This window comes from Zosterops lateralis, assembly GCF_965231275.1.
Source record: "Zosterops lateralis genome assembly, chromosome: 11".
Taxonomy (NCBI): domain Eukaryota; kingdom Metazoa; phylum Chordata; class Aves; order Passeriformes; family Zosteropidae; genus Zosterops; species Zosterops lateralis.
In genome coordinates, this window is record NC_139771.1 from 4,594,578 (window position 1) to 4,615,113 (window position 20,536).

At 46.9% G+C, this 20,536-nt stretch overlaps 1 protein-coding gene across 1 annotated transcript in view; it reads left to right on the forward strand.

The window, feature by feature from the left end:
- Window positions 1-8,106: 8,106 nt before the first annotated feature.
- RAD54L2 (RAD54 like 2) overlaps window positions 8,107-20,536 on the forward strand; it is a 75,724-nt gene continuing 63,294 nt past the window's right edge. The window contains exon 1 of the mRNA XM_083869575.1: window positions 8,107-8,165. The gene's annotated coding sequence lies outside the window, so the exon portion shown is untranslated. The remainder of the gene's footprint in view (window positions 8,166-20,536) is intronic.

Here is a 20,536-nt window from a genome sequence, read left to right on the forward strand (position 1 = left end):
CAGTTTTTGCCATTAATGTGATTACAGCCCTCTAGAACAACCAGCTCTGCGTGGTGGATAGTGGGCAATGCCTGCAGGGATCCAGGTGGGAGCCAAACTTGGATACCAGGAGAGTGTAGGGAAAGGAGCAGTTCCTGGTGCCACTCATTTCCTGAACAATTGTGTGTGTGACCAAGAGTCTCCCGTAGTACATTGTTTCAGGATTATGATACTAAAAAGAAGCATTACTGCTAATAAATGAAAAGTGAAATCAACACCAACCCCTACATGTGGGCTGCTTAAAGAATTTGCAGAGATTACAACTGTTCTAATAAACAAAAGATTCGCTCCTACATGAAGAACAAGGGAGTAGAAAGTGTATTGAAAAGCAGAGGAAAGTTCTCTACCTTGTTTTATGGCTGCAGATTAATAATAAATCCTGGATGAGCCTACAGATTGAAGAAACAAATGTAGGTCTTATCAGCATTAATATGAAAAGTGCACTAAATTCTCTTCCCAAACCTTGATAATCCACTCATAGGCCTTATGTCTGCTGCATATCTACTCAAAACCAAAATGTCTTTTATTATTAGTCATTTAATTGCACATATCCTTCTCATCTCCTAAAAAACCCTTCTTTTTGTGCCACCCTTGTGTAAGGATAAATTTTAGGCTAATCAATTAAAATGCAGTTGTGAAATGAGCAAAACAAAACGAAACAAAACAAAACTCACTTTCTAAAGCAATCTCTAGCCTTTCTCCCTGTCCCTGGTAGAGTCCCAGGGACTTTATCAACACAGACTCTGAGGGTGAGAGTCACCAGGTTTAATCACGGGGAGAAGAGCAGAGGCTGAAGAGTCCCTCATTTCTCCATCAACAGCAAATACCTGCTGCTCCCTAAAGGGACAAGAAACCAGGAGCCAAGGGGATCCCAGGGCCAGCAGGGTAGGGTTCTCTCCAGTCAGTGCTTGCACCACAACACTGGAGTCAGAAAAGCTAGGCAGGCTGAGGAACAGCAAGCAGCATCACCAAGGATCCAGGTCACCACACAGGCTTATGTCAATAAGGCAGAGAGAAAGTCAAGGGTGGGAGAAAAAGTCTGCAGGCCAGACCCAGCAAAACAAAGCAGGCACAGACCAAGACTAAGTGCCCAGAGTTGGGTTTAAATTGAGCCCCTGTGCTAATGAGTGGGGCTGGGTGTGTGGGTGGAAGTCCCAGATTAGGCTGGTCAAGGCATTAGGGACACTATGGCCCTGATATCTGCAGTCAAACAGGGACAGTGTTGTCACATAGGGGAAAACTCCCTTGTATGAACTGTTATCAAAGTTAATTCCCCAGGAAAAACCTCACTGCAGCATTGAAAAGGAGGTATTGGCAGAGCACTGGCAGTAAAAACCTACTCACATTGGTTGTGCATTGTGCCATCTCCCCTACCCCACAGCTAATGGCAGAGAAGTAAAGCTGGCTATAGGCAAAAGCAAAGGGAACAGCAGCCACCCCCAGGTCTGTGACCCAGCTCTTCTCTTGGCAGGAGGTTGCCTTGTCTCCTTGGAGTGCTGTAAAAGTTGGTTGTGCCCCCAATAAAGACCAGTCAAGAGCTGCCTGCTAGAAAGACAAAAGTAGTTAATGCCTTCTTGTAGCTTCCAAAGTGTGGGGATGCTGGAATTGTTTTATAGGTTTTACTTATAAGTTTAGTATAGTTTTTAATTGTAACTTTAGTGTAGTTTTTTAGCCACCTTAAGTGGACCCCCCTATCCTGGAATGTTCTTATCAGAAGTAGATAAGAGTTTCCAAGACAACCCAGGTCTCTGCCCAGAGACTGTCTCCATTGGTCCCTCCCTGAAATGAATCCCTACCCATCCTCTCCAATGTATCTTCCCCCCTCTGTCCATCAATTATCTCCAAGGTCCGAAGGTTCAGCCAGTGGTTGGTGGATCCCCCAGGGACTCCTCCCCAATTTACCTTGATTTGTTAGTGTTTATGTAATTCAGTTGGCATTTGCTACCTTGCTTTGTTTTATTGGTTTATAACTTGTATCCATGCCCTGAATTGTTTTGGACAAAAACTCCCTGCAGCCCAGGTTCAGGGTCTCTCTCCTGAGGCACCAGGCCTGGGGCCAGGGGCTTCCCTGTGACCCCTGAATAAAACCTTTGTTCCCCAAGCCTCAAGAGTTTCCCCTCTTTCAAACCACGGCCGTGACAGCAAAGGTAAAGGTGCTGCAGAGCCAAGAACCCACACAACGGTTCTGTTGAGGCGTATCAGAGCTAGCAGGTGGTCCAGCCGAATGCTGGGCAGACCAGAGAAAGATACGCACCCCAACACCAAAGCACAACAGAGAGTAGGGCACTCCTGACCAGCAAGTGGGTTTATTTTCCTCACCAAGGAAGGTGAAGGAGTGTTACTTTGTACTTCCTCTTGTCCTAAGTGAATGAGATATCCTGGGGTGCAGAAAGCTGGTGTTGGCCAGGAAGGGGTCAGCACATTTTAGGGGTGGTGTGAGGGTGGATGGCGTTGTGCTCACCTTGTTGCACCTGCTGTAACCACCTGGCTGGGAAGGAGGGCTTAAAAGGAGCAATCTGAAGTTGGGGGCATTGTAGAGATGCCTGGTTTCTTAGGCTGGGCTTAAAAGCAAGTCAGGTGATGCCTTCTTGTAATATTGCAATTTTTTTTTTTGTTTGTTTGCTTGTCAGTTATATTACACTCTGTAGTTCTGGTAAAGCACAGCAAGAAGAAAGCGACATCAAATGTTTTTGACACTGCTGTGAATTTGCTCATGGGCCCTCGCGAGGCAGTTCAATTATGCATTTACACGTGCTGGAGCTGTGGGTTTAACTTTGCACCCCTCTGTGGGAGTATCTGGGAGTTCACTGCTGGCCTCATAAACATCACTATTGGAGTGGGTGATTAAACAGAGTGAGCCTGGTTCTAGCCAGCACCCTGCCCTGGGGATTGCCAGGAGCAGCTGTGTGACCTTTTCTAATAAGGTGTTGCCTTGTATTTTGTATAAGTTTGTAAACTTTTTACTTTTAATTCTTTAAACATAAAACTGCCTCTTCTATGAGCAAAACACCCTGTCTAGATCTTTCTGTCTCCTGTTATATCATCATATCTTTGCTATTTTCTTTACTTTCCTGAAACTGTAAACCCGTCCAGCTTTGTCTAGAAGAGCTGGTGCCTTGTTCTACCTTCCTGCACCCAGTGTTTGAAACCGGAGTGTTGAAGGCTGAGGAGTGTTTCAGGTGAGCAGTGCTGTGCTGAGTTACGTAATGAGTACTGAAATCCTTCCCAAAGCAGCTCACCATTGGGTTAAGAAACCAAAGTGCCAGCTTTTCAGGCAGAGAGGTTGTGCTTTGTAGGGACACCGAATTGGGCTAGTGCTGAGCCTAACAGGCAGAGAAGTGTTCAACTTGTTTCATGTGGTGGGATTTGTTCAACTTGTTTCATGTGGTGGGATTTGCCCTGAACTTGCCCGTAACGAAACTCCCTTGTTCCTGCTCTGCAGTGGCTGGTTCTCAGCCCCTTCTAGCGGGGGAAAGAGGAGGCTGCAGGCTGAGTGGTGAAGTGCAGGTGAAATCCAGCCTGGATATCATGAGGCTGATCAAATGCCCGTGGGGCTGGAGCAGCACAAACCTAACAGGCTGCTCTGAGATGTGGCTCCCTCGTGACTCCTTGACCAAGTCCTTCAGCACAAAGCTCAGTGATACTAAGAATATCATTGTGATATTAAGAAAGCAAGTGAACTTCTGATTTTCCACTTCCCCTGCATGACTTGCTTGAGCCCTTCTCTCAAGATGAAAAGAGCTTGGCAGCACCATCAGGTTTCCCATCCTGTAGGTGGGATGGGCTCCCTGTGAGGGAGTGACTGGAGTGTCCCCCTTTCTTTCACAATGGGAGAGTGTAGCAGCAAAGGGACCAGTGAATAGCATTTGGAACAAGCACCAAATTGAGAAAGGAGGAATATCAGAGCCTAGTAAAGGCATGTGGAAAAGGAGGCAACTCAGCTGTGGTTAATGGTGAATGGAGGTGTGATGCAGAGTACTGTGTGACACCCCTGGCTACAGAAGGGAGTGCAAGTGGTGTCACCATGGCACACTGATGTCTGTGTCTCTTCAGTTGACATAACAGGTTATACCCTACATTTGAAAGAGAAGGATCTAAGAAAGGGCATATCCAGTAGTAGGAGGAATTGTGCTGTCAGAACAGTACTTGAGAAGAAATTGCTGTGATATATGGTCCCATCAAACCTAACACGTTTGTGCCAATGGTGAGATTTGATTTATTAATTGCTTTGTATAGGGTGTCATATACTGACTTGTATCTGTGTGGGTTGCAGAGTGAAATTCAGACTTGCTCATCTCACTAAGTGTCTGGACTGCACCTTGATAATGTGTGCTGTTTCTAAGCATTCTGTCACAGGCTTTCAGTTCCCAGAAATTTTGGTCAAATCTCAGGATGAAAGAATCCAGAGGTATTCTAGTGTCAGGGTGCTGAAGGCAAAGCTGAATTATTCTCATGTGAATGGGACATGTATATTTCTCTTGCTCTAGAGGGAGCCTTCAGAGACTCTTGTCCTCTGGCTCAGCAGTTCAGGAGATGCTTCTATAACTTCCACAGAAAGCTGTTGCAAGGGCATTTTGGCTCCCTACATGTTTTGTAGATTACATGTTTCAAAGCATTTAATCAGGAGTGTGGAGTCCTTTTCAAATCTTCCCTTTTACCTCTTTTATAGATCCTTTATGGGGAAGAAGCCCCAGAGTATCCTGACCTCCCAGTCAGGACACTGAGTATCAGTGCACCAGAGTTACTTGATTGACACTTTTATCTGGGCACAAAACTCAGGCCTGAAGTCTCTATGCATTGAGATCAAACTTGATGTTCTGATGAGAAGAGTCATGGAAGGTACCACTTTGAAAGTGCCTTTTCCAAGTGGAATAAAACTTCATAAATTGTGCTCTGCTGGACAAGAAGAACACAGCCAAGTGCAGAAGTGCTCATGGTTATAAGAGAATCAATTAGGGCAGGTTGATGAATAATGCATGTGCAGCTTAGGAGAGATGGATGACATCGGTTTTATTTTTGTACTGTTAATTGAGAATGATTCTAGGACAGAAAAAAGCACAAAGGGAAGATGGGGAGATTCTGGTCATAATGTAAGAAGCTGGAGGCTCATCAACAATGCTTCCTGTCCATTAAGCTGCAAAAACCTCAGGAAGAGGAGTTGTACTTATGTCCTCTACAGCTCCTAATCCATGTAACTGATACTGCCCAACAACCCCATTCAGACTGTAAATGATATGAGCATTTAAAGAGTCAGAAGTTGAAGCTCTTGCTTTGAAATCTAATGGCCTTTCCTGTATTAAGACAATGTCTGCCTTGCTCTTTTGGGATCCAGTTGTAGGGCATCAATCAGTCAGCTTTATTTATCCCTAGAGCTGTGGCTCTGCTGTTCCTTGGATGTGTGCAGGGATCTCCAAAGGAGACCCAGTGCAGTGGGGTGTTGGGGAAAGCCTAGGACCCAGGCAGGGAATGTTCTGTTGCTGTTCACATATTCCACCCCCACATACTGATCTGCAGGTCAAAATCAACTGCTCTTCAGATCTTATGGGTATCCCCTTGGTTCTGTGCACTGGTTGGGTTTGAAAAAGCTAAATGTCAATTCTGAGACTGAAATATCTGCTGTAGGCTAGAGCAGAAGCCTGGCAAGGCAGCAGGAGTGCTCTATGTCCCTTTGCTTTGGTGCTTCCCAACATCCATCTACAGGAATTTCCCAATGCTTGGATTCCTGCCCAGCTCAGAGCAAAATCTGCTCCAGGTGCACAGTCATATTCAGCTGAGGCACAGGACGTGAGGGAAGGGCAGAGGTCACACATTGTGGTGAGCAACCAGCCACTGGCCTGAGGAATAGTTGGTTGTTGGTAGAGCACTTCTGCTGATGGCTGACGTGTGAAAGGCTGAGAAAGCACTTGGGGGGTTGTGTAGGTGGCTGCTTTACTGAAGTTATGGGGCAACCACTGATCCCACCTGGAAGATTTCAGACCATTTCTTTGCTTATTCTGGGAGGAGTCACTGCCACTAACTAATCCTCCACCAGAGATGGTAAAGGACAGCTGGTACCTGTTTAAGGAGCCAGAGCTGTTGTATGTGGTGGGACTTGAGGGTACATCCTTGAGCAACAGCACCTCAATTTGCTACTTCAATTTTCTCTGGATGGTGCAACTCCAGCCTCAGTGTTGCAAGCTAGCAGTCATAACCCACACTCAGTGTCTGGACTGAATGTTTTTGGTTGTGGCATACTGAGGCTGCACCACGAGCTGCCTGCTGGGGAAGCGTGGGAGACGTGAAGCTGTGGGAAGGGATGCGCTCTGCAGTGGGACTGTGCAGGCAGCTCCCTCTGCAGAGCCAGCCCAGTGTGTCCACCAGACAACAGGGGTGTCCCATTGCAAAGGTTCTTTGGCTGTCAAAGATAGTAGTTGTCCATCTATAGAAACCAAGAATAACCTTCTAGGCTTTCTGTTTTAGCTAACTTGATAGAAATAAGGAGGAGGTAGGTGCTTGGCTGCTGGAGTGCTCAGAGGAGTAGCCTGTGAGCAGCTACCCTTAGCTGGACTGTGCTTTGTCCGTGTTGCTGTGGGGCAAATGCTTGAAGCACAACACATTTTAATGTTGTCATACAAAATAAAAGCCCATAAGGACTCCTTGATGCTCTGCTGGGGACACTCTGCCTGTTTTAACTTGGAGCTTTTCCATTCCTTCTGAGGTCTCTGCCACCATCCCTATCTCTGAGGGTCTCCCATGTGTGACAGGCTGAGGCAGGGAAGGAAAATCTGGACTTTCGTATCAGATTTAACAGCAGAAGTTACCATAGGGGATGTGTCCAGATGGGGAGAAGGGTAAAGGCTTATTGTGATCCATTCATGCCTTTGCCAAGCACTCTGGGGCACACTCTTTGTGAGATGGCTCTGTGGTGCTTTGGCCTTTTTATTTTGGATCAGCTCTGGCTTCCCCAAAACCCAGGAGGCCTCTGAAGTACTCCCAGTTGAGTTACACTGATGATGCTCATGTTGCCAGTACATATCCAGACCCAGACACCAGTCTCCCACTTGTATTTTTCTTGCTCTGGGTATTTGAGCATGGGGACACCAGACAGGCATTTTCTTTGCTGGCCTTGTCCTTTTTCTTCCCTGTAAAAGACAAAACCACAGAACTCAGGCTGCACAGCAGCCTGAGCATCTTGGGGTGGTGTCAACAGAGTGTCCTGGCAGTGACAGAGGCTATGGACACACTGGGCTGTCTGTCTGTCTGTCTGTCTGTCTGTCTGTCTGTCTGTCTGTGGGACCACAGCCAGCCCACGGAGATGAGCAGTGAGCTCACCTTTTTCTCAGCACTCACATCTGAAATGCTGCCTGCACTTTTGGATACCCCTGGTATCTGAGACCTCGAATTTTAAAGAATCCTGGGGAGGCTGCAGAAAGGTTGGAGTTTAACAGGCTGAGGGAAGGGGGAATGTTGAGCTGGAGAAAGATTTGGGTGGACCCAGGGATAGTTTCCCAGTCCCTGCAGGCAGGGTATGGAGGCAGCAGGGCCAGGTTCATGGCAGGAGAGCAGGGAACACCAATGGGGAGCATAAATGGATCCTGTATCACTGGGTACGAGAAAAAAGATCTCTCCTGTGAAGAGCCCAGCGCGAGAGCAGGGGCTGGGAGCCCGGTGGGTTTCTATGCATGTGGAGCGATTTAACCCTGATGGGCCAAGGCCCCGAGCTAAGCCTCTCATTGTCCCTGCCTTGAGGGTGGCCGGAGGAGAGGCCTCTGAGGCCACGGGTCCCTGCGGCTCATTAGCAGCTTTCGGCGGGCGGTAGGGGCTGCCCCTGGCAGTCGCTCTCCTCACAGCCGATGGCAGCGGCGGAGGGAGCCCGGGCCCCGCATCCCGGCCCATCCCGCCGCCGCCGCGGGACCCCTGGGGCCGGGGGGAACCTTTCTACGCCCTGCGGAACCTTCGCGGCGGAGGCGCCTGTTGCTGCCCGGGGGACGAGGCGGGCGCTGCGACGGGGGGCGGCCCCGAGCGGCGGCGGAGCCCGAGGAGCGGCGGAGGCGGGAGGAGGCGGCGGGGCGGCCGCAGCTGCCGGAGCTCCCAGGGCGGCCGCAGCTCCCGGGGCCGCCGGCCCGCAGCCCCCGCCCGCCGCCCAGGTGAGAGCGCAGCGCTGCGGGGCCGCCGCCACAATGGGAGCGGGCCGGGCGAGGGCACGCCGGCCGAGGCCCACCCGCCCCGCCGGGGTGTGCGCGGGGCGCCGAGCGGGGGCGGCGGGGGAGCGGCCCCCGCGGTCCGAGGGGCCGGGAGCGTCGCGGGGGTGGGAGGGCGGAGGGGCGGTGCTGCCGGGCCGCCCGGGGGGCGGGTCCCGGTGCGGGGCGAGGAGCCGGGGGGCTGCGGAGCCGGGCCCGGGGCTGCGGCTGCCCCCGCCACCGGCAGCGGGGCGGACGGGCCGGGGCTCGCCCGGCCGGGTTCCGGGGCCCGAGCGGGGTTGTGGTTGCTGTGGGAGCCGGGGGGTGCGCATGCCCCTGTGGGGGGCCGCCCGTGCCGGCAGCGCGGGGCTGGGACGGAAGGGCCTGGCGGGGCCCGGGCACAGCGGCTGTCACGGTCTGTGCGGCAGCGATCTGTGCTACTGTAAACATGCTCTGTGGGACTGGTAAACAGACATGCAAAGTCATAATTTATTGTGTGCACGAGACTCGTCTGTGGGTTGTGGAAGGGGAAGGCTCGGTGTGCTGAGCTGGTGCTGCTGATCCTGCTACCTCTCCTCTCCAGATCCTGTCTCGCAGCTTTTTAACTTGCTCCCTCCGAGGAATAGATTTTGGGGGACTGTATGTTTCGGTGCTCGCATTTGAGAGATGCTCATAAGCTCCATTGAAATCCCTTACTGTCTCCTAGTCGATTGGTACAAAACCGGTGCTTTAAAAAGTTCTTACTACATCCTTCCAGTCTGTGTGCAGGTGGGGGAATTTTGATTAAAAAAACTCCAAAAAACAAAACAAACAAAAAAACCCCAAACAGTAAAAATAAATAACTGGGGGGGGGGGGGGGGGGGGTTTGTTGTTGTTTTGTTTGGGTTGTGTGTGGTTTTTTGTGTGTTTTTTTTTTTTTAATGCTAATAAGATGGTTACATTTGCTTGTCTTTATAACTTTGTTAACACTGGATATCCTTTGTGTGGTTATGCAAGCATCATGCGTGGTGAATAATCACTTAGCCTATAGGAAATCGCTGCAGAAACGTCTGTGTTGGTTCAAGATGTTCTGCTGCTGCCTGGTTGAAGGTGGTGGTAGCTTCCCTTCCTGACTTTGAGTAATGGGCCTTGTGAGTGGTCTCTGTGTGCTTCAATGCAGAATCAATTAATTTAGAATAAACAGCCTTTAAGTAACTCTGCTCTAGGGGCAGCAGCACCCAGCAGAAGAATAAAAACAAAAGAGTCTGCTTAGACCACTGCAGGTGCTCCTGATGGGAGCTGGCATGGCTTTGGTTTGCTAAGTGAGGCTTCTTTTCCCAGGTGTGAAGCTGTACACCCTGAATATATAGAGAGAACAATGCAGCTTCTTACCCTGTGCCTTTACAGCATCAGAATGTAGGGGTTGTTCCTTGAGGGTAGGTGCTGAACGTGAAATTGTCAAGAAATATACAGTTGTCACTTTCAGGAAGAGCTGTTGAGGATGTGTGACGTTTTCTGCCTCAGAGTAAACACCACCTTCTCCAAAAAAAGCTCTGCATGTTTTGGGCACTGGGTTCCACTTGTACTGCACTCAGGTAACTGGTAATTTCCGAGGCCCTAAAGTCTCTTGGAGTTCTAGATTTGACACTCAAGACCATTACAGATCCTGGGTGGGAATTTGTGTTCTTGTGAGGAGATGAACCAAACAGCATGCGTTTTGTCTCCTCTCCATAGTGGTTGCCTTTTAGTGAAGATCTGAAAGGTATAACCTGGCACAGTATATTTGTAATAGGACATTGTGGTGCTCTCTGGGATCCACGTTGGCCTTGTGGAATAATTCAGGCTGGAAAGGGCCTCAAGAGGTGTCTACTCCAACCTGCTGCTCAAAGTGGGATGTACACCAAGGTCAGAGCAGGACTTTGTTCATTCAGGTCTTAAACCCTCCAAAGACAAAGGTTTGTCAGTTCCTGTGTCCTTGTTCTGGGGCTTGGCTGTCCTCACCAGGAAAGACCTTTTCTCTAGGTTGGTCACACCTGCACATTGCAGTTTGTGTCTGATGTCCTGCTGTGTGTCCCTGTGCACCCCGTGTAGCTCCAGCAGATCTGCTGTCAGCTCCCCAAAGCCCTTTCTTCTCCAGTCTGGACCTCCCCATCTCCCACAGCCTCTCTTCACACAGCTCTGTCCCTCTGAGCACCTTGGTAGCCCTGCACCAAACCCACTGATTTATCAGTGCCTGTCATGTTCTGGGAGTGCCCAAAACTGCTTGTGGTGTTTCCAGTGGCTCTGAAAAGTGCCGAGTGCCAGGGAGCCATGGTTTCCCTGGATCAGGGTGGTTGTGCTCCTGCTGGAACAGCCCAGTGCCACCACCCTGTGCTGCATTTCCTATGTGCAGGGTTGTGTTTGTGCACAGGTGCTGCTCACCATCGATGTGTCTCTGCCTCCAGCTCTGCAGAGAGCCTCATTCATGTGCACACACACGTGTGCAGGTGCACACACATGTCAGATCACACCACCTGCAGCTCTGAGCAGTAGTTGTTCCATCCTTTTCCACATATTCCAGTTGTCACTAGTGTGACTCTGGGCTCCCTGATTCCCAAAGTCTTCTGCTGTCACAGCTATCCTGACTTCCCAGCTGACAGGTCTTCCTGTTGCCTTGCCTTCACTTTGTTTCTCAAAATTTTGTTGTTTCAAACACTTCTTTGAGGTGTGTCGAGTTACTGTGCTAGGAAGGGAGTGGCAGGCTTTTGCCATGGGGTGTGGAGTTGAATCCCATTTGATCAGCTCCAGGATATAACAGTGTAGAAAGTGTGCTTTCAAATAAGGTGGGTTATGGGTGTGAGTGAATGGAACAGTTGGGTACAAGGTTTTTAAGAGCGCTGTTAGTTACCATGCAATGATGTTCCTGTAATTTCTCTGAACTTGTTTCCATCAGGTGCTTAGCAGTTTTTGGGAGACAATACCCTGTGGCATAAATATTCTCTGCTAACAAAGTTTCTTATTTTAAACCTAATTCTCCAGAATTTAGTTCCTGCAGAGGTTAAGTACTGCTTGCTATTCCTAGATCCCTGGTACAGATATAGTTTTAAGACATGTTTTCTGCTTACACAAAATAATTTCTGCATTATATTTATCTGATTGTTGAGTTAATTACAGCTGAGCTTGTTTCAGAGAATGCTCATCTCAAGACAGGAACTTGTCGTGTTTAAGCAACATTTTAGCTGTATAAAAATAATTTACAGAGACCTGGGGTTTCCCCTGTCCCCCAAATCTGTGCTTATTCAGTACTTTTGCCAGCACGGAAGAAGACTTGTGTAGAATCTACTCTCTAGGTGATTTGAAACAATGAATGAAAATTTTGTTTCTTGTTAACTTTTAGAAACATCACATTTAATTTTTAGGGCTTTATGATTATTAAGAGACAATTTTAAAGATGAAGGGGAATGATGAAATAAGAAACAACCATTTGTTGTTGCTTGAGAAAGGGACAGAATTAGCTGATGAAATCAAGTGTCATTATATACTGGGAAAAGAAAGAAGTTGCGATTACAGGTAGCCATGAGAAGGTGAAATTTTTGAACTGGTACCTTTAGAAGCTGGTTGAGTTTCTGAGAATATGATGATATTGTTTATTGGGGTTTTTTTTTAAGTCATTGTTTTTTAAAACCAGCTTGCTGGTGGCATGACATTCTAAATACTGTGAGTTATTAATCAGTATTTTGTATGTGATAACCAGCAAATGCCAACTGCACATTTGCTGACAAAATTGGTATATCTGAAGTTGAAACGAGTTTTGAGGGGGGGAAAAAAGGTGAAAACATATACATTGCTTTCATTCATGCAGATATAAAACTGCATAAGAATATCAATAACATTTGTTACTTTGAAAAATATCTCAAGGTATAGAAAATAACCTTTCAGAAATTCTTAAAGGTCACATATACCATTGACTCAATTTATGCCTGATGTGGAGTAGCAGAATTTCTGTGCAGTCCTGTGGGCAAGGTTGATTCAGTGCTATTGCAATCTCAGAGCAGCTGTAGTAATTGAAATCTTGCTCTTACTCAGTGGGTGATGCTGGAGTTGGGGTCAGTCTGACACCTCCAAAAATCTTGTGGCATTTCAAAGGTGTCTGTGACTCACTTGAAGTGTTACATCCACCACTTACACCAATGCACCTGAAATAGCAGCACTTTCAGCGTGCTCTAAAACCTGCAAGTAGGAGCAGTGGTTTGAAGCCCTCTGGGGTGGCTTGTCAGCCTGTCCCAAAGCTGCTGTTCTGAGAGTGTATCTGCAAGTTGAAATGCGCAAACAAAGGAAGGAGCAATGATCCAGGTTTTGTATTAGTGACAGTCAGTTATTCAAGCATCGGCAAAGACGTAAAGACTGATAGGCACTTGTCTGGAGGAAGTATTGATCCTGTGCTGGGGAAAAGTGCTGAATAGCTTCATGACTGAAGATTTCATTCAAAGATGCAGAAATCTTTAGGGGAAGACTGTTGAAGAAATCTGTTAGATGTTAGATGCAATCAGTGCAGTCAGCTTGTGGTATAAACACGGAGTGCAGCATTCAAATCATACAAACACTGCTCTCTGCTACTGCCCTAAATCCTAAGAGGAGTTTCTGAGCTGCAAAGTGCAATTACCATTTGCTTCTTGGACACCTGTTTGAAACCGAGGAGAGTTGATGAGATGAACCAGCTTCTTGCTGGTATGACTTGAGTTACTCTCTCCTCCTCCTCCTCCTCCACAGGTGCACACACAATGGTACTGGTAGGAGCTAGCCGAGAATTAAGTGTATTAACAAAGTTTCTCTTCTGTCACTGTAACTGTTTCTATGCTGGTGGCCTTTGATGGCAGAGCAGTGGAAAAGCTCAACATGCCCACATGGTTTCTTAGTTACAAATACATGGAAACTGAACCAGGAGGACTTTGGTCGAGTCAAGTGCAAAACAACGTGCTTTATATAAGAGAGGCACTAGACTTATTAGAGCAATTAAAGGGGTTTTGTAGTGATTTGGCAGAAAACTTTACCCTGGTGTTCTCTGTGGCAAAACAGCTTGATCTAATTAACAAAGAAGTGGAGCTATACAAGGGCAGAATTGACCAACAGAAGGTGCAGAACCTGGCTGTCTGGTACGAAGAGTTTGTAGGGCAAACACAGCATGGGAAGGAATTGAAACACAATTTTGGAAGTAACGTTGTGACTTGACTTCTCTTCACAATGAAAATTTTTATCTAAAAATTCTTGTGAAGAGAGCTTTCCTAGCCCAGCAGAACTGTGGAAATGACATTTTAGAGACATGGTAGTTCACCAAAGATTTTCTCCAGCTTCTCAAGTCTCACCCAGAACATCAGCATCAACAAAATGTGGGTTATTATATTTGGAGTTGTTGAATCCATAATAAATTGGTTGTTAAAATGTATTGACCTTATGTGAATTGCTCTTGCTGTTTGTTGCTGATACAACAACAACCAACCAAACCCCAAACAAAACGAAATCTGTGGACCTGTCAAAGCCTGGGCATGGACAGTGAAGTACAGGTGCTCCAACTGTGTGCTGAGTCAACATGGAAAATGGAATGTTGCACAGAAAGGAATTGCTTGAGGAAGGCTGATGGTGGGATTTACTAAAAATTAGCGAAGCAAAAGAGACTCTGTTACGTGGCTAGGGAGTAGCAGTGCTCTGGAAGATCAAAAAAATTCTAATTGAATCTCTTGTATCAAACACATACTTACAAATGGGATTTGTGTGGTAATGGTACTCCCATGACTGCCTCAGTCATTGAGGGTGTTGTTGAAAAGTGGATCTTGTTCGACAGATACAGTTTCATGTATGATCTGTGAGTCAACAACAGGATTAAAAACAGTAGATGTGGAAAATGGAATATGAATGGAGGATTTTTTCAGGGATTTATAGTAGCTCTAGAGCTTTGTAGTATTTTTGTCAGTGGCCTGGAAGAAAACAAATCCAAATTTGTGGATTACGTAAAGGTTGTGCCTGAGTGGTGAAGCATGAAGAAGGAACAGCAGCTGTACAGTGTCCTCTGAATTGTTTGGGTAACTGGGTTTAATATGGCCAAATGTTTTTATAGAGCTGGAGCACATTATGCGTGTTATGGGAAAGACTGGAGGCTGTAGGTTTAGAATACAGGATTGTGCTTCCAGAAACCAGTGACCTTGGAAAGGATGGCAGGAGCAGAGCAGATCGACAGCAGTGAGTCCTCAAAGCTTAAAATAAGCTAATTAATTTTTTAATACCAGTGCACATTCATAATAACAGGAAATACTGAATAAGGACAGAGAGGTGAAATCAGTTGCGGGGTATTTTGTCAGGGTTTAATGTTGGTGTTTTTAAAGGGATGTTCAAAGGCAAGAAAGATGGAGTATCGTGAGGAAATGCACTGTAAATGTACAAGTGTTCCTGCCGCCATACAAGTGCAGGGGCACTGGAACCTGCTAAACAGATCTCACCCAGTGGTGTTCAGACTCCTCCTGCACGTGCTAGAGTCAGTCAAAGGATCTGGTGGTGGTAATTGTTCTCTTATAGCACTCCTTGAAATTTATTAAGTGTATGTTTTCTCTGGGAAGAATAAATGTGCTTGTATGCACCATGTACTTAAATGAAATAAAATATTAGTGATCTCTTTTTTTGGGAAGCACTGTCATTTTTAGTGATGGGGAAGGACAGGAGTGACTATTTCATTTTCTGAAGAGGTTGGAATATCTTCCCCAGTGTTTTTGCTCCAAAAAAACTGGTAATGTGTTCTGAAGATGTTTACTCCAGTAGTGACTAGTCTTTACATTCTGTAGAAATTGCTTTTTCATTGGGGGAAGAAATTGCCTGTGCTCTTGCTGGCAGAGGTAGCTGAGTGTAGGTACATAAGGATGTTGTGCCTTGTGTGTCTCTGGTAGTCTGAAATCAGTGTGTCCCCTGTCCACCAGAGGAATGGGTTCTGTTGTGTTCTGTCTGCCAAAGCAGTGAAGGATGTAGAGAGGAAAAAACTATGGAAAAACTCTCCTGCCTTGGCCAGTAGGGAGATTACTGGCTGTCTGTGGGTTCTCTGTGGACAATTGGTTTGGGATGTTTCCCTAAACCTTTCTGGAAGTACAATGGAAACTAGTCTGGCTGTGACAGCAGCTTGTGCCTGGTAGGCACCTTTCCAGACATCTTGATCTTTCTCCCATCACAGGACTGGTGCATTCCCGGTTGTGTGTCAGAGGGAGGGATGTGGGAAATGCAGGAGTTGGGTGCTCTGCTCGTGGCAGATGGTCCTGCATGGCCTTTCCCCTCGGCAGGGAATGTGTGCCTACACCAACAGCCCTTGTGCAGGAAAGGATGTTCCAGCAAGCGTCTGATGTGATCTGCCTGTTTGGGACCTCGGGGCTTGGGGAAGGGTCAGTGCTGTAAGAAGTCACTTCTTTTATCACTGGAAGAGGCTGTCCTGCTGAGAGAAGTTACCAACTTGGAGCATTTTCCAACCAAGTGTTACCTTTTCCCCTCTAAGACTTATTTTATTATTTTGGCAAAGTCTTTTTTTTGTTGTTGTTTTTTGGGGGGTTTTTTTATGTTTTTGTTTGTTTGTTTGTGTTTTTGGGGGGGTTTTGGTTTTGGTTTTTTTTTTTTTTTTTTGGTTGGTTGGTTGGGTTTTTTTTGCACTCCTGGGTGTGCCTGTGCAGGAAGACTTAGAGGTAAATCTTTCTGTCGAGGGAAGTTGTTTATCTTTCAATTTCCTTGCAGCTTGGAGGGGGTGTGTCTCCTCTGCATCTCTCGCTCTTCTTTCTGTTATCTTATCTGACCCATTTTGCTGACAGAGAGAAGGAAGGCAGTGAAGAGAGACAGAAGTGGTTATAAGTGAACAGTTTCTTTACCTTCCCCCCTCCCTCTGCAATGATCTGCTGGGCTTCTCTTTGCAGTTGCTTTATGGCAGGGGAGACTGAAGGTGAACAGAGTTAATTGTCTGGGAGTCGGAGTGAGATTTTGGGGATTGGAGGAGATTGTAGAACTCAGGAGATAAGGATTTCAGTTTTTTTAATTTCATTTGGTCTTAATGTGCTGGAACTCCTCCTGTATCCTACAGGATATCTATGGGCATCTTTCTCCTGTTTGCTGAGGGGACCTGTCACTTCTCACTTTTATGTATGCTTGGCTGTGACATTATTCAGTAAAATCTATAGAATGTGAAAAAGTGCACCTGTGGCCTGGGTCAGAAAATTCAGACCAAGAGCAGCGGTCTCTGGAGTGGCAACTTTATTCTTGTGAGAAGAAAGGATGAGAGAAGACTTTTAGAACCTCATGCCAAGGGTGTTTATGTCTCCTTGAACAGTTTGGGTGAAGTTCAAGTGTTAAGTGAAACAAACACAAAACAAACATGGGGCATGTGCATGAGAGGCTCCATACACCAGTATGCCTTTATGGCCAGATCCCCACAGTGGCTCTTGGTTGTATTTTGGGGAAAGGTCTATATTCTAGGACAGCCCAGGAATGTCTACTTATCTCAGACATAATAAGATAACAAGAAAATGAAGAAAGGCAGAGGGCTAAAGAAAGTGATTCTCTGATTCAAGCACTAAAAATCAGCCCTTGATCTTGGGGCAGGATGGGAGGGAGTAAATTCCTCTCATGAGGTTAAAGGAATTACCCATTTGTTCTCATGGTGCAGATTGTATAACTTCCCTTTGTCACTCTATAGATGTGTTCCTTTAACAAATCCCCCTGAGTGCATTTAGGAGAGGACATGACCTGACCCAGGGAAATTCCTGTCAGTGCAGGTTACCAGTGTCTCAAGACTGGGACAACTTATCCTCCTGTTCCCTACAACAGGGCCTTATCCTGCCTTTTCTGGTGCTCATGTGTGATTGGAAGGACCTGTTTGCAGAGGCTCTCACTGAAGATGCTACATGCTAAGGACTTATATGAGGAAGTGTATTTTGCTTTGAGCTTTGGGCAGTTTAAGAGTATTTGTTGTGGGGAGAGAGATGTGCACAGTGAGAGTGTCTGTGTGATGTAATTTATGATACTTCTGTGCTTTGAGTGGCAATTGCATTGTTTTTTTCAGTTGAAAAAGTCCAGCAAAATGAAGTTCAGAACCAGTTTACACAACCACATAGTGATGCCATGACTATTCAAAGAAAGAGAAAATTGAGATTATCTTACCTTGGCTACATGCATCATCCTTTGGGCTGGAGTTTTGAAGGCAAGGAAGCTTTGTCACAAGGACCATCTCACTTTCTCAAATAGAGGTGCTGTCTGTCCCTGCACTGGAGCAGTATCTGGCTGCTTAGAGCATGGCCTTGGTGACAGTGACTCCAGCTTGATCAGCCCATACCCAGGGCTGCATGTTCTCACCCACTCACTGTTTTGGTTTTTTTCCCTTTGTGCCCGCACAGCTGTTCATGCAACCTTGTGGTAAATCACATTTGGGAACTGAATTTTGCTTCCAGGTAGGTTTTCAGCTGAATCAGTTTGCTGTCCAGCCATGCAGAGGGTTGTGCTGGCATGGTGTGGTAGCAGTGTGTGAGTTGGGAAAAGAGCAGCTGCTGCAAAAAATGTGTCCGAGGCCTGGGAGGCTGCAGTCAGCAAGAGAGAAAATGGGTAATTTAATCAAGGCCAAATGTTTATTACGCTTCTGGTGCCTGTGAAATCTGAAAACTCTCTGTCAGTGTCAAGGCACGTCTCTGTCTCTCTAATTGGTGGGTTTAGCATCAGGGTTTGGTTGCCATCTTCTGTTTAGTGCACTCTTTTATTCAGTCTTTGCATTTAATATTTGCATCACTCACTGATGGAAGTGAAAGGAACAGCATTCCTAGTGTAATGTAACTGCCCAGAGGTTTGATTACTCTTGCAGCATTGCTGCTTAACACATGTATGAAAAGACAGCTGGCTGTGGCTTCTCCTTTCCCAAAGTACTGCACGAGCTGTATATTCCTTCCTTTAAAAAGTGCCCGGGTTATGGAATGCACCTCAGCAACCAAACACAAGCTTCCGGGCATAGGAAGTAAGGAAAATTACCTTGGTTTTGTTGGGGATGTTGGGGTAGAGGAGATAGCAGGAACAAAGATTATTTTCTTAAATTGAGGAGTTGTTGTAGGGGTGGTGGCATCAGTTGGATTTTAAGTTCTTTGTCCATAGGTGTCAAGAAATTTAAGGGATGGAACCAAGAAATAAACCTTACAAGAGCAGTGCCTTTTTGAGCTTAGGAGCTGTCTTAGTTTGAAAAGACAGGAGTCTGTAAAGGAAAGCAAAAGCCTCCTGTGAAGTGGGAAAGGTAAACCCCCTCCCTCCCTCCGAATTACCACAATTTCAAAATAAAAACAAAAAAACAGCTCTCAGGCAAAGGTATAGGAATGGGAATAATAGTTATTTACTAGAAAAAACTAAAATAGAAAAAAAAAAACAACAAATGTAATTAGTACAAACAAAACTACTGATACAGTCAGAAAAACCTGACACCCTGAGGAGTCAGGGTGTTGGTAAAAGTCCAGTTGGATGGTGGCTGTGCCTCCTGCAGTGGCAGATGAAATGCTGCTGAAGCAGAGATCCTGTAGAAGGGTATAGTTCTCTGTGAAGGTCTGGTGATAGAGTAGATGGGCCTGGTCCTCCTCTGGGAATCCAGCAGGGAAGAAGCTGCTTCTCTGGGAATCCAGCGAAGATGGCTGCTCCTCTGGGAATCCAGCGAAGAAAACTGGGGCCGATGGCTTAGACCAAGCTTATTTTATGCAGGTAGGAATGCTTGGTTCCTCCTTCTGGGTGGAGCATCTCACAATGGGATGATGTACCTTATCAGTCATGCAGTGAGTCACTTAATGGCCCATTAGCAGGAGACATCTCCCCGGAGGGAGACATTGTTCTTGGAAGAGATAAGATAACTGCCCCCCACCTCCAACAGATGGCAAATAGAATACATTCTTATCTCACAAATCCAGGACATTATCCACCCCTTATTCTATTTCCATCTGCATCACAATGAAATCTTACACCCATTTCTCACTTAAGACTAGGTTTCCTTGTGGTACACAACGGGTTTCTCCATCTTTCTGCATTACCCACCAAGTATAACCAGGTCCTTGAGCAAAAACAATCCCACGGATGGGTTTGTCTTTGCCTGAGGTGGGATTAATCCAAACAGTTTTTCCTAAAATACCTTTCATATGTACCACAGGGACTTTATCTCCATCTACTGTGTGCACGGGTTCAGACTGGGCAGGACCAGCTCGATTGATGGACCCTCGGGTGTTGACCATCCAGGTTGCTTTTGCCAGGTTCATTTCCCAGTTTCTAAAAGTTCCACCACCAAGTGCCTTCAGGGTGGTCTTAAGGAGTCCGTTGCACCGTTCAACTTTGCCGGCAGCTGGAGCATGATAGGGAATATGATATATCCATTCGATACCATATTCTCTGGCCCAGGTGTTGATAAGGCCGTTCTTGAAATGGGTTCCGTTGTCTGACTCTATTCTCTCAGGGGTGCCATGTCTCCACAGGACTTGCTTTTCCAGGCCTAAGATGGTGTTCCGGGCGGTGGCATGAGGCACAGGGTAGGTCTCCAGCCATCCAGTGGTGGCTTCCACCATGGTCAGCACGTAGCGCTTGCCTTGGCGTGTCTGGGGCAGTGTGATGTAGTCTATCTGCCAGGCCTCCCCATACTTGTACTTGGACCACCGTCCACCATACCATAGGGGCTTCACCCGCTTGGCCTGTTTGATGGCAGCACACGTCTCACAGTCATGGATAACCTGAGAAATGCTGTCCATGGTTAGGTCCACCCCTCGGTCTCGTGCCCACTTGTAGGTGGCATCTCTGCCCTGATGACCTGATGCATCATGGGCCCATCGAGCCAGGAACAACTCCCCCTTATGGTGCCAATCTAGGTCTATCTTTGACACCTCTATTCTTGCTGCCTGATCTACTTGCTCGTTGTTTCGGTGCTCCTCATCAGCCCGACTTTTGGGGACATGGGCATCTACATGACGGACTTTCACTGTTAGTTTCTCCACCCGAGAGGCAATGTCTTTCCATATATCAGCAGCCCAGATGGGTTTTCCTCTGCACTGCCAGTTGGCCTTTCTCCACCTTCCCAGCCACCCCCACAGAGCATTGGCTACCATCCACGAATCGGTGTAAAGATAGAGCCTTGGCCACTTCTCCCTTTCAGCAATGTCCAGGGCCAGCTGAACAGCCTTGAGCTCAGCGAGTTGGCTCGATCCACCTTCTCCTTCGGTAGCCTGTGCAACCTGTCGTGTGGGGCTCCATACGGCTGCTTTCCACTTTCGGTTTATCCCTACGATGCGACAAGAACCGTCAGTGAAAAGAGCGTAGCATGTTTCCTCTGCTGGTAGTTGGTTATATGGTGGCGCTTCTTCAGC